This window comes from Lemur catta, chromosome 4 (genome assembly GCF_020740605.2).
Source record: "Lemur catta isolate mLemCat1 chromosome 4, mLemCat1.pri, whole genome shotgun sequence".
Lineage (NCBI taxonomy): Eukaryota > Metazoa > Chordata > Mammalia > Primates > Lemuridae > Lemur > Lemur catta.
In genome coordinates this window covers 76039488-76055034 of record NC_059131.1, presented here as the reverse complement: position 1 = coordinate 76055034, position 15547 = coordinate 76039488, and positions in this window count along the sequence as shown.

Below are 15547 nucleotides of genomic sequence, written 5' to 3'. Positions count from 1 at the left end.
ACCATAATGCAGAATCATGGGAGCCCTGAGCTTGTTTTCCTGCAACTAAATGGTTCCATCTGAGGGTGACAGGAAACAGTGACACCTGAAGTGTGTTGCTTATGTGCAGTCTACTCTGTAATCTCCTTTTAGTTGCTGTCACTACAGAACACCCTGCCTCATAAAGATAGGATGTTGGAAATGGAACCAGGCTTTTCAGTGCTTTCGTGGCAATCTCAGGATATTCCGCCTCGATTTTAATCCAGACCATAATAGAGATTTGAAGCCTCAAATGTACTTTTAAGGCCACCATCATTTGTGATCTCAAGCAGTTGATCCTCCTTTAGCACAAAGTCCATTCACCTGGCTTATTCACAAATGGGTCATGGATCCATTCCTTCCCCATTTGGGGGTCTTTTGTGGTTGGGAAGTAATGCTCAAACTCTTTTGAAAGCTGAGATAGGTGATCATGCACCAGCTGGGAGAAAGAAGGCCCTAGCTCAGACTCTTTCAAAATCTCTGCTAATGTTGGAAACATGTCAAAAATCCCAATGTTCACTCATCACCCCCAGAATTCCAGTTTGGCTCTGAATACAGCCACCTCATCTGCTGACTTGAACACAGTTGTCATTCTCCCCTAAAGTGACAGATCGAGTTCACTGAGTAGGTTAAATATGTCACACTAGTAAGCAAGTTTTGCGACCCATTCTGTGTCACTGAAATGTGCTGCCAGTGGTGACTGTTTCCTTAAAAGAAACCTCTGGAGTGGCTCTCATAACTCAAAAACTCTGGCCAGTCATCTACCTTTAGAAAGTCATTTCACTTCTGGGTATAAGGGAAGACATGTGTTCTCTGCATCCATTTCCTCACAGAGATGCGTGAACAGATGTGAGTTAAGGGTATGTATTTTAATGTGATCGGTAATTTTAATCACATGCTGCAAAATGTTGTTTAGTTCAGTTGACATTTCTGCTAGCCAGCATTACTCTATGGATGACTCAGTGCATAGATTCATATTCAAAAGTGACCTCCTTGACCAGAGTAGTGAAACCAGACAGCTGTCCAGTCATGGCAGCCACTCCATCCATGCATATACTGACACAAAATGACCAATTCAGTTTTCTGAATATGTAATCATTCAAAGACTTGAATCCTTCTACAGGTGTGGTGTTGTTAGCAATAAAAGTGCACGTAACGTATTCTCCTGCACAACCTCCTGAAAAATATATCCCACAAAAACAAGCATTGTTGCCTTGTTGTCAACATCCATAGACTTATTGGCGATTGTGTACCATGGTGAGTCATCAATCCTAACAGTCGTGCCTCAATATCCTCTGCTATTTCATCAATTCGTCTAGTTATGGTGCTATCTGAAAGAGGAATACTTGCCACCTTTTAAACTGAAGCCTCTCCTAAAAGTTCATAGCAAATGTCCTTAGTAGCAAGCAGGATCAACTCTTCACTGGTAGTAAAGGGCTTCTTAGCTTTAGCACTGTGGTTAGCCAGTAAGAATGATGTTCTCAGTGAAGACACATTTGATGAAGTGCTGTGCTTCAATAATTGCTTCTGTTCTTTGTGTTAACATTTTTTTTTCTTTTGAAAAACTCCAAAGGTTTGTCTTTCAATGCATGGTGCTTGGTCTCCATGTGGTGAAGCAGTTTTGAGGGCTTCATGGCTTCCTTGAATAGCTGGTCACCACGTATTATACAAAGCAGCTTGGAAAATGTGAATTACCTGTTGTAATCAACCTGTACTTTAAATAGGACTCCTGGCATTTTCTTTTAAATGCAGCTTTCAATTTTTTAGCAGTCTTAGAGTCTTCTGCTATCTCATCATTGGATCTTTCCCCCTTTTCAAAGAAGCTCTCCAGTGACATTAGTTTTTTACTCATTTCTGCTGGGGTTGGCTTGTGGGCTTACCAAAACTGTGATTGAGACAAGTGCTCAGTGTGGGAAAGAGGCTCAGACAGAAGTGGTAAATAAAATAATGGACAGGACATGCATGGACTAAAATAAGTGTCAAATTCTGACTTAAAGCCTGCCATGAGATGCAGCTGTACAATTGATGTACATCAACTCACTTGCCACTATAATGTCTGCCACCAGATGCAGCTTAATTGTCACTTGCCATTCACTGTTAGGGTTTTGATATGAGTCTGCAAGTAATTGATTTGTTATGGCCTATGTGCAGTCAAACCTCTCTGCTAATGATAACCTAATCTGTATTTGCAGCCGCTCCCCAGCACTGGCATCACCACTTCAGCTCCACTTCATATCATCAGCCATTAGGTTCTCATAAGGAGTGTGCAACCTAGATACCTTGCAAGGATCTAGGATCTCAGCATCAATCCTGTAGGAGAAATTGATTGTCCAAAATGTAAACTGAGGTGAACAATAACAACTAATATTCATGCACCCCTACAATGTGGCAAGCACCATGATGAATATATTAAACACCTTGAATATGGGTAAGTCAGGCAAGTTTTCGGTAGGCAGAATATGAAGCAACCAGTGTCTCTGTGGGCATCCACTCCCTTGGACAGAAATTTTATCATTTAAAAGTCTTCATGGTACTAGGAGTTAAAAATGTTCTAGTTCTATGAAGAAGGAGAGAGACAAGCAAAGACAGATCTCCACGGGGTCCCACTGCTAAAGGCAATTCACAAAAATTTATGAGTTATGTTTCTATGATTATTTTCTGAATGTTACCCCTTTACTTTGTTTAAGACTTTCAGTCTGTTCTCACCGTGCCCCGGAGTCTAAATGAAGAGTGGGGCTGGGGGGTGATCACCCAGGATATGATGAGCCTGGGGACAAGAACAGGAACTGCAGCTACCAGGTCCGCCCCCGAGGAGATGCCCTCCCTCCTTGCCAGTATTTGGAAGGAGGGTCTCACTAACCTAAGAAAAGTGGGAGTTTCCTTTCACAGATAAGTGATCTTGGGCAAATGGTTCAACTCACTGAGTTTCAGTTTTTTTATGTGGAAAATGAGAACAACACTTCAGAGGATTGTTGAGGATATTAGGGAAGATGATGAGTGTCAAATTAGTTTCTGCTCCTATATGTTAGACTTCTCTTTTGTCCTGCCTTTAGCGGAAGAACATTCTTGACAAAGAAATTCAAAAGCAAATAATAAAACAAAATCAAAGTACAAAAAAAATATAAAATAAAATTCCCTCTGCTGGCATCCCAGATCTGCCTGAAGTCATTTCACCAGACTGATTTCTCATCAAGTGCCTCTGGGACCTCTGCACCCATCATCACACAGCCATCTTCCCCCCTGGGCCCCCAGCAGCTCCCCAAACCTTTGCCTGCTCTGCTCTGCTCTGACTAGAAGGTCCTTCTCTTCTATCTATTGGATAGGCTGTTCATTGGTCCATTCAACGAATATTTATCAAGTGCCTACCATGAGCTACGTGTTCTTCCAGGGGTTGAGTTAACTCCGCAAGGGACCCTTATGCAACCTCTAATACTTTTTCATACTTGTTTAATTACTCTCTCCCTTTCCTAGACAGTTTTTGAATTCATATGTCTTGGGACTAATTGAGTCAAGAAATGTTTGTTCAATGAACAAATCAGTTTAACAATGAATGAACACATGAATGAAAGACCCATATACAATTTGATGCTTTATTCTTAAAGATGTTACTGGGCACATTGGAAGAAATGTCTGAGTGCTAAAAACAAGCTGCACTTCTACAGACCACTACTGCTATTTTTACTCTTACAGACACTATAAATATTGATTCATTTAACAAATATTTACCAGATATGTCTCATTTGCCTGCTGTGCCCTGGGTTGATGACAGTGAATAGAATGTGCTCTTTAACCTCAACAAGGTAATATTCTCACGTGACTGAGAATATTTCTGTCTTCACCTTGGTACCTGGAAAGCTCAGAGGCTACACACAAATGGTGTACCAGCTTTCACCCTGCCTTCCCTAACACACACACCTTTTTAACCTATTATTTTGTATATGTCTATGTATGCTGCTTCAAATAATTTTAAAATCAAGATAAACACCAAACAATGAAGCAAACCAACAAAGACTATTTGTGAAATCAGGTATTAGAAGGCATAACATACCCGGCTAAGAACACCGGTTTTGTCTGGTTTGATTTTTCCATTTGGAAAACTCTTTGAATTCTTGGTTGTCTCTCCCTTTTTTTCCTTGTCCTGATTACTTCCACTGTCAGAATTTTATCTGGAGATCTTCCTGACTTCCTGCAAATAACATCTCTTTAAGAGTCTCTATTCACTTAGAGAAATTGGAGTGAAAATGTTTTAAATTTAAATTTCTTAAATTAAAATATAAAAATTAAAAAAGTGATCTTTTAAAGTATACTAACATCATAAACATTCCAAGATATTGTGATAAATTCCCCCCTTGGTTTTCACAAGTTAAATAAAACTTAACAACCAAAGCCTGGATGGCCATAAACAAGGAAGGGAAGGCTTTGCCTATTTTGATCCAATGTCTTTTTATTCACTTAAGTGTTTTTTTTTTAATCAGTAGATACACTGAAACTTAGTGAAAATCTCAAGTTATTTTTAATTTGTGAGTGATAATGAGTAAAACATGCTTTTTTTCTAAGGTCAGAATTTCTAATCCTGACATATCAATATTCTTAATTATCTCAAAATATTTAATGAAACTATTTAAACATTCTCAAAACAAAATTAATTCTAGTCCATTTTTGTTTATATTGATAAAACACAAGCATGGTTGTACTTGGCACCCAACCACGCTGAACAAACTTTTAAACAGATATAGAAATCAAACTCTCATGCCTTCTACAGCCTGGGAGTGCATGTTCCAGAAAACTGGAATAGTTTACATAAAAAACCTGCAAATCTTTTTTGGAGATTTTAGGGTAGATTCTTTTTCTTCATGGGATAATACATTATAGGTCTATAATACCTTGTTTGCCATTCTAATATTCAAAAGTCTCTGAGAACCAAAAGTTTTTGTCAAAGCAGGTCTGATCAATGTGAGGCTGTGTATGAACTACAGTATGGATTCCCATATATTTTATTGCATAAATAAGAATGTGTTTAATTACAGGGATCCCCAGGTTCCACTGTGGGTATTATATAATGTACAGTGTATGCACCGTATAGTTTTGTAAAATCCCCGAAATTCTCAGTGCTAAACACATCTGGCTCAAAGGGTTACAGATACAGGATGGTGGTCCATACATAATTCTAGACAGAGGACAGTAGACTGAGTGGTGACCGTAAGATCAATTGCTTTCCTATGGTCATTATTGAAACACATTTTTACTGCCTATCAACTATATGCCTCTGTAACTCTAATGACCCTTTAAATCTGAGTTTTGTATTATAGTTTGTGGTTCTTGTGTGACATCCCCTCTACTAGCTCCCCAACTCACCAATATGACAAAAGGGCCATTTCAGAAGCATTTTTAAGGATTTACAGGTTTTCTAGTCTTACACATAGTAAAAGAACAACAAATAAACTCTATGGAGGCGATAAGGGGTTCTGTTTTGTTAGATCCCTGACACCTAGCACAATGCTATAGGTAGCTGCTCCGTAAGTTTAGCTGTCAATCTTGAGTAGAATTAAATTGGTTTGAATACTGCCATCTGCTGGCCACAGGCAAAATTTGCATTCCATAACTGCACTGGTCAATTGCTGGGATTTTTATATATCAAAAATATTGTAGGACAAGGACTTACTAGTTTTACAGTATTTGATGCTGAACAGCCTTAATTAAGATGGTGTCATCAAAGTACCAAGGCTGTAGCGAACAGCTTTCATTTAACAGAACTATAGCCAAATCCACAGGCTCATTCACCTCATTATTTGAAGCAGTTTACTCTCCATTAAATTGAGAGTTACTTACACAAGTAACTTGCACAAAGAGAATTATATTACAAAATTATCTTTCACTTTGCAAAAGGGTTTTCTGCTTAGCTCCAGGACATAGTTTATAAAGAATTCTATTAGTGCACTTAAGTACAATAACTCTTCAAAGGGGGGAAAAAAAACCTTAAAACTTATTTGCTAAAAACCTCCCTTCAAATGCAATCAATACACAATAAAACATTTTAGAAACAAAACTGGGGACCAAAGGGGAAAATATTTTATACATAAGATTAGAAGTTAAAATGATGACTCATAGAAATTCATCTATTTTATAAATAAATATACATTTTAAACCATTGGAATTTCAATTTAGTTTAATCATCCTTTTGTTTAGTTGCAGTTAATATAATTCTTTCTGAGGGTGCATATTACACTCCATAAGCTAGAAACTGTGTAAATGTAAAGGTTCCCCTCTCCTGCCCCTTGGTCGTAAAAGTGCTTTTCAGGAATCTTATGTGCAATGACTTGAATCTTAATTTAGAGAGAGAAATTTTCATTTATCCTTGGCTCTGGGGTATGTTGTCTTTCCCTTAAATGCCTTCATTACTAGATCCTTCTCTTTCAAGGAAGATGTAGATGGACTTGCTCCTCTGAGCCATCTTTCCAGAAGAGGCACCTGTAAGAGACTCTAATGCACCCAGCATGTCACATGCCCACAAGGAAAAGACAATCCAATAGGTGAGAAAGGGAGTGGAGGGCAGGGAGACACAGCAGTGTGACCATAGTGTCACCAGGTCTCCAGGAGGAAAAAATAGTTGGTGTTGCCTTGGTGTGAACATAGTCAGAAGAGGTCCAGGGAGAGGCTGCTGCCTACAGAATCGATGAAGGTGCTACCAGTTTCTGCATAGCTGGCTCCACAATCTTCTCTTTATGTTCTTCTCAGCCACATCTTTTAAGTTCGGTTTAATTTAATTATGTATGTGGCATGGGGCAAGCACTTAAAGATTAGAACATATCAGGATACTCAAATAACGCGACAGCTATTAATAAATAACAAAAATGACAACAGCAACAAAATAATAATGCCCAGTGCTCGCAGTGCACTTATGTTCTCGAGTGCTATTCTAAGTGCTTTGTGTTTATTGACTCATTTAATCTCCACAATAACCCAATTCAATAAGTGTTATGATATCCACCCTTTTATCTATGAGGAAAATGAGGCAACTCTGAAAATCTCTGGGTGGGGTTTCTTGGGGTAGGCACTTGTTATGGACTGAATTGTGTCCTCCCAGAATTCATATGTTGCCCTAACTCTGGATGTAACTGTATTTGGAGATAGAGTCTATAAGTGGGTAACTAAGGTTAAGTGAGGTCATATGGGTGGGGCCCTGATTTCATAGAAATGGTATCCTTATAAGAAAAAGAAGAAACATCAGAGAGCTCTCTCTCTGTCTGGCCAACACAGAGAACAGGTCACCTGAAGACATAGCAAGAAGTTAGCTAAGTACAAGCCAACAAGAGGGCCCTTGCCAGAAACCAACCTGCTGGCACCTTGATCTTGGACTTCCAGCCTCCAGAACTATGAGAAGATGTCTGTTATTTAAACCACTCAGTCTATAGTAATTTGTTATGGCTGCCTTGACAGACTAATACAGCACTATTGCCATATTGGACAGATAAGTCTTTGCCATGTGTTGTAGAATGTTGAGCAGCCTTCCTGGCCCCTACCCACTAGATGCCAATAGCACCTCCCCTAGGTTGGGACAATCAAAAATGTCTACAGAGAGGCCAGGTACCTGTAATTCCAGCACTTTGGGAGACCAAGGTAGGAGGATCACTTGACACCAGGTGTTTGAGAACAACCTGGGCAATACAGCAAGACCCCATCTTTAAAAAAATAATAAAATTAAATAGCCAGGTGTGGTGGCTTATGCCTGTAGTCTCAGCTACTCAGGAGGCTGAGGCAGGAAGATCCCTTGAGCCTAGGGGTTTGATGCTGCAGTGAGCTATGATCATGCCACTGCACTCCAGCCTGGGCAACAGAACAAGACACTGCCCCTAAAAAATTTTTTTTAATTAAAAGTAATTATCTACAGAGAAGCAAGTGTGGTAGCATGCACCTGTAATCCAACAGAGATCCTGTCTCAAAAATAAGATCTACAGAGGTTGCCAAATGTCCCCTTTGGAAATCACTGCTCTATGGGATCATTACAAAACTCCCTCCTCCAGAGTCTGAGAGAGAGGGAGCTGAAGTGGTACTCATCCCTGTACCAAAATTCAAATTCACTCAAGTTTGTATGTATTTACCCATTCAATACCTGCAAAGACCACTAAGAATCCTTGCTAGTCTTCAATTTCATAAGCTTTTGACTTCTGACATTTGGAAAAATGTTCTATTATGGCAAATCAGGAGGATGGACAAAAGAAAAAACAAAAGATTTTGGAAGGGAGCACTTCTGCTTCAAGGAAGACTCGGATGGCAGAATTTCCTTAAGACAGAAGCAACATCAACAGAGAAAAGATGTACGTGTGACTGTCCTATGACAACCATGGGAGACACATACAAGTTGGTCTGTTTCATTTTTCAAACTTCGTGCATATAACAGTAAAGTTCTGGTAAGGTCCAGTAAAGTTTCTATTGTGCCACTTTATATTAAACACTGAATTTTTAAAACGTGTTTGCAGAAATGCTTACTCTGCTTTCGCTAGTAGAAAAATATGCAGAAAACAACCACTTCAGAGTTCAAAACAGAAAATGAAACATTGTGGAACTGAAAGTCAATTTGTGCAAGTAGCATACTAATTAGATAAAATTTGATTTCTTTTCATTTTTGAGGTGTTAGGTAGCTATCTTTTTCTGCTTCATTGTTTAAAACAAATGTTTATTTATTATAAATTAATTAACATGATCACCAGATAGAAAACTGGGAAATATGCAAATAAAGAAAATACAAGTCCATGTAATCTCACCACCTAGATATAATCACTGGAAACATTTTGATATATGTTTTCTCATTCTTTGCAGCATACATACATACACATATCTAATTGTTTTGTGTGCAGGATGGGAGGCAAATATTTGTATTTTTTATATAGGAAATTAGAAATTAGAACTAATATTGAAATTTTACAGAGGAAGTTTGTGTTTTAAACACTGTATTATGCAAATAGAAAATGGTCTTGTTTTGAACAATAAGGAATTAATTCCATGTGAAATATACATAAATATGTACACATATACGTAAATGCTATTTTATACACAATTATGAAATTTCGTGTTTCCAAAATAGTTTCATAATAGACGATTGGTTTGAGGTTTTCTTTAAGGCACCATTTTTGAAATATAATTTATATACTATAAAATTATCCCAATTAAAGTGTATAGGTCAATGAATGATATTTAGTATATTAGAGTTTTGTGGCCATTGACATAATCTATTTTTAGAACATTTTCATCATTCCAGTTAGAAATTTCCTGTTAGCAGTCACTCCTTACTCCCATTCCACTCCAGCCCCTGGCAACCACTAATCTACTTTCCATCTCTGTGGATTTGCCTATTCTGTATATTTCATATAAATGGAATAATTCAACATGTGGTCTTTTGTGACTGGCTTCTCTCACTTAGCATAATGTTTTTGAGTTCATCTATGTTGTAGAATGTGTCAGTACTTCATTTTTTCTTATTACTGTATAATGTTTCACTATATTTATATACTACTTTTAAACTATTACAAATAACGTTGATATTTATAAAGCAAAAATGTTCTTATTCTACTTTTTAGAAAATAAGTTGAGGATCTTAAGTCGTAAACCAAAGTGAGATAATTAAGGATAAAAAGTTTAAATTCTTTGAAACATCTCCAATTTAGGGCACTGAATTTATCTCTTTAAAATGCATAAATCCAAGAATACGGTCCATTTATTGTGATAAATTTCACCAGCAGTCTTGGATTTGTGTCACCTATTATTTATTTTAAAGTCATCCTTGAAAATGTAGACTGCTTGAAATTACGTTCTTCCTCCAAAAGTCTAAGAGTGGTGGAGAATCAAAGCTTCAATAACTGGGGAGATGATTTAAGACCAATCTTAATGAAAGAGCAAAAGGAAGCCTGGGTTGGAATTAATGTAAATTCTTCTCAGATAATGTCATTTTTATGTTTTTAGTTTAATTTGAGAATTCAGAATAAAAAAGAAAAGAAGAAAGAGAACAAAGATGAGGGGAAGGTCCCTGTTTAACTTAGGAGGTCAAAGCACTTATAATATTAATCCTTCTTTATAACATTACTAACATCTTGCCTCAGGAAAATGGAGGCAGATTGCAATTAAGGATTTTGTTTTATTTGTTTGCTTGTTTTTAGTCCTAGTAAAAGTCAGCCTAGACTGACAAATGGAATTCAAGCAATTGACAAATGATAACTTTTATAGAGTGCCTAGCATAAGACCCACCACATTGTAGATAATCTATCAAAAAGTTGTTCCATACCCCTTTTCTGCTCTAACCTGAGTACTTTCCCAATTCTCTTTAGATAAAAACAAATGCTTTATCATGCTGACTTAGAATAACATATATAATACACAGCAACATATTAGGAGCAGAGAGATCAATGACAGTAGCAGGAAAAGATAGACCTAGAACCTAGAGAACCCAGCTGGTCAAGGGCATTTAACGGAGGGGCAAACTGCAGCAAACTATTACTAACACCTGGATTTCCCAGTTTCCTTAACATTGGATTGGAGCTGTACATCTGGATGCTGGTTATTTGTGAAGACATGAAAAGTTAATTCTAGTCCAAGGATTTTGAGAATGGGTGGGACTTATTCATCTCTCACATTGCCCCTGAAGGCAATCATGAAGACCAAGTATCAAGATGGGAGAGCTACTAGATGGAGAGACATGGATCCCTGAGTTATCATAGGGAAGAAAGCTACCTGAGAGTTGCCTGACCCTCAAAGAGTGTTACATGAGCAATCAAAAAGCTTTCTATCTTGACTCACTGAGGCTTTAGGAGTTGATTTGTAATTGTGGCAGAAGAGCTAGCCTATCCTGACAAAGGCATTGCCCATCTCAAAAGCCCTTGAAGACACATATTATTCTAACACAGAATACTTATCAAAATTTCTAATAATGGCACTGTTAGATGTTTGAGATGTGTAAGACCACAGGGATCCTGTCACAGCTAACGGTGTCTATACAAATCCTTCTGTACTCAACAGGCCATCTGGGTGGTTTATTTTTTGTCTTTTCTGGGGGGGCCAGGCACCAAGGATCCCCATTTTTTACTTTCCCCTTGGCTCTACCTTTCATGTTTGCATGGCATCTCAACTCAACATGGAAAGACCACTTTTCTCCCTACCATATACCTGCCTGACTCTAACCACTGCCCAGAGGCTCCTGTTGTCATAACCTCTGCCCCATATTTAACAATTTGTATATTACCATCCTGGGTTAGACATGAGTTTAATATGCATGTTCCTTGCTTATTAATATTTGGATAGTGATGATTTTTATACTTAAAACACTACTCAAAGATGTAGAATTAGTTGGATCTCCATTATTTTCTACATCTCTTATAACTGCAACTATACAGATTATGACACTATCCCTAGCAAAGTCAGTTTCCGAAACAACTAGATCAACACACAGCCTTACACTAAAGGACTAGCAGAAAAGAAGTTGTGCTCACCTCTAACCTATACACACACACACACACACACACACACACACGTGCGTGTGTCTATATATAAAACTATGTACTTTCCTATATAGCATGTTGAGCTTTCAACAAAATACTACAAGACCTACAAATAGCAAGAAACTAACAGGGTCTGAGTTCCACTTGCATAATGGCAGCTTGAGGAGTTCCATGGACCCACTCCCCAGTGAAACAAGTATAACTGGTGAAAAGTATTTAAAATATTCAGCCATTTAAAGTCTAAGGAAATGGTCTTAAAGGCATATAGCAAATGACAAAATATTTATTAAAGAAAATCCACTAAGTATTCATTAGAACATCAAGACTCTGTGATTCATGCCAGGGTCCAATCCCTCCCTCACAAAATATATAAAAATTAAGTCAAAGGGGATCTGAGGCTGAAATTTAAGGGCTAAAAGTATTAAATTCTTGGGAGAAAACATAGGAATAAATCTTCATGGCCATGGGTTAGGCGACGGTTTCTTAGATATCACAGTAAGAGCACAAGCAACAAAATAAAGCATAGATACACTGGAAACCATCAAAATTTAAAACTTCTGTGCATCAAATAACACTACCAAGAAAATATAACCCATAGAATGGTAAAAAATGTTTGCAAATCATATACCTTATAAGGGACTTGTATATAAAATATGTAAAGAACTCTTACAACTCAATAATAAAAAGAAAAAATACATAAAAATGAGCAAACTATCTAGACCAATATCTCTCCAAACAAGATATACAAATTGCTAATAAACACATTAAAAAGACAACATTATTAGCCATCAGATAAATGTAAACCAAAATGATAATGGAATACCATCTTATATCCACTAGAATGTGCTATAATCCAATTATAGATAATAAAAGTAGTGGTGAGGATGTGGAGAAATTAGAACTCTCATATACTACTTGCAGAAAAGTGAAATGATGTAGCCAATTTGGAAAACAGTTTGATAGTTCCTCAAAAGTTTAAACATAGAAGTGTCATTAACCCAGTAATACTAGGTCAAGAAAAATAGAAACATATATTCACACAAAAACTTGTGCACAAATGTTCATAGCAGCATTATTTGTCATATGTCCAAATTAGAACCAACCCAATGTCCATCAATTGATGAATAGGTAAATGAAATTTGGCATATCCATGCAATAGAATGTGCATTTGGCATACTTACTACAACATAGATGAACGTTGAAATTATCATGCTAAGAAAAAGAAGCCAATCACAAGGGAACATATATTGTATGATTCCATTTATATGAAATATAAAAAATAGGCAAATATGAAAAGACAGAAAGTATATTAGTTGTTGCCTAGAGCTGAGGGGGATTGGGGATCTGGAAGGTGATATTTAAAATGTATAGGGTATTTATTGGAGGGTGATTAAAATATTCTAAAATTCTGATGATAGTTGCATAACTTTGTTAATATACTGAAAGACATTAAATTCTATGTGTTAAATAGAATTGGATAGTACATGAATTGTACCTTAATAATGCTAGAGAGAGACAGAGAAAGAGATAGAGCACATTCTGAAGAGACTGAGCAATCATTACATGCAAATCCACATATGACCCAGATGATGAAACTATCACACAATGGAATTAATATAATTATGATTAATACGTTGGAGACTACAATGGAAAAGGTAAACAAGATGCAAGACCAGATAGGTATCATCAGCACAGAGATGGAAACTATAAGGAGACACAAATGCAAATTCTAGACATTGAAACCAAGTAATAGAGATAAATATTGCCTTTGACATTTTCAACATCAGACTCAACACAGCCAAGGAAAGAATTGGTGAACTTGAAGAGAGATCAAAAGAAATGATCTAAAATAAAATGCTAAAGGAAAAAAAGTGTGAGAGAAAAAGAGAAAACCAGAATATACCATCCAAGATCTGTTGAGCAACAGCAAATGGTCAAATGTATGTGTTATTAGAGTTATAGAATTAGAAGATAGAGAAAATGGGGCAGAATAAATATTTGAAGATATAATGGCTGAGAATTTTTCTAAATTATAGGCAGATACCAAGTCGCAGAGCCAAGAAACTCAGAAAATATCAAGTAGGATTAATACTAAAATAGAAAAAATACATATGTAGGTATCTCATATTCAAAATGCTAAAACTTAAAGAAATCAAATAAAATTTTAAAAGCAATCAGAGAAAAGGCAAATTACCTACAGAATAATAATAAAAGAAAGGGAGAAGTAAAATTATCTTTGTTTGCAGATGATATGATCTTATATTTAGAGAAACCTAAAGACATCAGCATAAAACTATTAGAACTGACAAACAAATTCAGTCAAGATGGAGGATATAAAATCAACAAACAAAAATCAATAGCTCACTCTGGGAGGCTGAGGCAGGTGGATCACTTGAGCTCAGGAGTTCAAGGCCAGCCTGAGCAAGAGTGAGACCATGTCTCTACTAAAAATAGAAAGAAATTAGCTGGACAACTAAAAATATACAGAAAAAATTAGCTGGGCATGGTGGTGCATGCCTGTAGTCCCAGCTACTTGGGAGGCTGAGGCAGGAGGATTGCTTGAGCCCAGGAGTTTGAGGTTGCTGTGAGCTGGGCTGATGCCATGGCACTCTAGCCTGGGCAACAGAGTGAGACTCTATCTCAAAAAAAAAAAAAAATAGCATTTCTATATGCCAACAGTGAACAATCTAAAAAAGAAATCAAGAAAGTAATCCCATTTACAAGAGCTACAAATAAAACAAAATGTTTAGGAATAAACTTAGCCGAAGAAGTGAAAGAGCTCTACAAAGAAAACTATAAAACACTGATGAAAGAAATGGAAGAGGACACACACAAAAATGGATATACCATGCTCATGGATTAGAAGAATAAATATTGTTAAAATATCAGTACTACCCAAAGCAATCTACAGATTCATTGCAAAATGTCAATGACATTCTTCACAGAAATAGAAAAAATAATACTGAAATTTGTATAGAATCACAAAAACCCAGAATAGCCAAAGCCATCCTGACCAAAAAGAATTAAACTAGAAGAATCACATCACCTTACTTCAAATTATACTACAGAGCTATAGTATCCAAAACAGCATGGTACTGGCATTAAAACAAGCACACAGACAAATGGAACAGAATAGAGAACCCAGAAATAAATCTGCACATCTATAGTGAACTCATTTTCAACAAAGGTGCCAAGAACATACACTGGGGAAAGGACAGTCTCTTCAATAAATTGTGCTAGAAAAACTGGATATCCATATGCAGAAGAATCAAACTAGACCTCTATCTTTTGCCATATATGAAAAAACGGACTAAAAACTTAAATCTAAGACCTGAAACTATGAGACTACTAAAAGAAAACATTGGGGGAACTCTCCAGGACATTGGTCTGGGCCCAAGAAAAATGGACAAATGGGATCACATCAAGCTAAGAAGCTTCTGCACAACAAAGGAAACAATCAACAAAATGATGAAACAAACCATTGAATGGGAGAAAATATTTGAAAACTACTCATCTGATAATGGCTTAATAACTAGAATATAGAAGGAGCTCCAACAACTCAATAGGAAAAAATCAAATAGTCTGATTAGAAAATGGGCAAAAGATCCAAATAAACATTTCTCAAAATAAGACATATGAATGGCCAACAGGTGTACGAAAAAATATTCAACATCACTCGTCATCAGAGAAATGTAAATCAAAACTAGAATGAGATATCATCTCACCCCAGTTAAAATGGCTTTTATTAAAAGACAGGCAATAATGAATGCTGGAGAGAATGTAAAGAAAGGAGAACTCTCCCACACTGTTTGTGGGAATGTAATTAGTGCAAGCACTATGGAGGATGGTATGGACATTCCTCAAAAAATTCTAAAAATAGAACTACCATATGACCCAGCTATTCCACTGCTAGGTACATATCCAAAGGAAAGGAAATCAGCATATTGAAAAGATATCTGCACTCTCATGTTTATTGCAGCATTATTCACAATAGCCAAGATTGGTATCAACATAAGTGCCCATCAATGGGCAAATGGATAAAG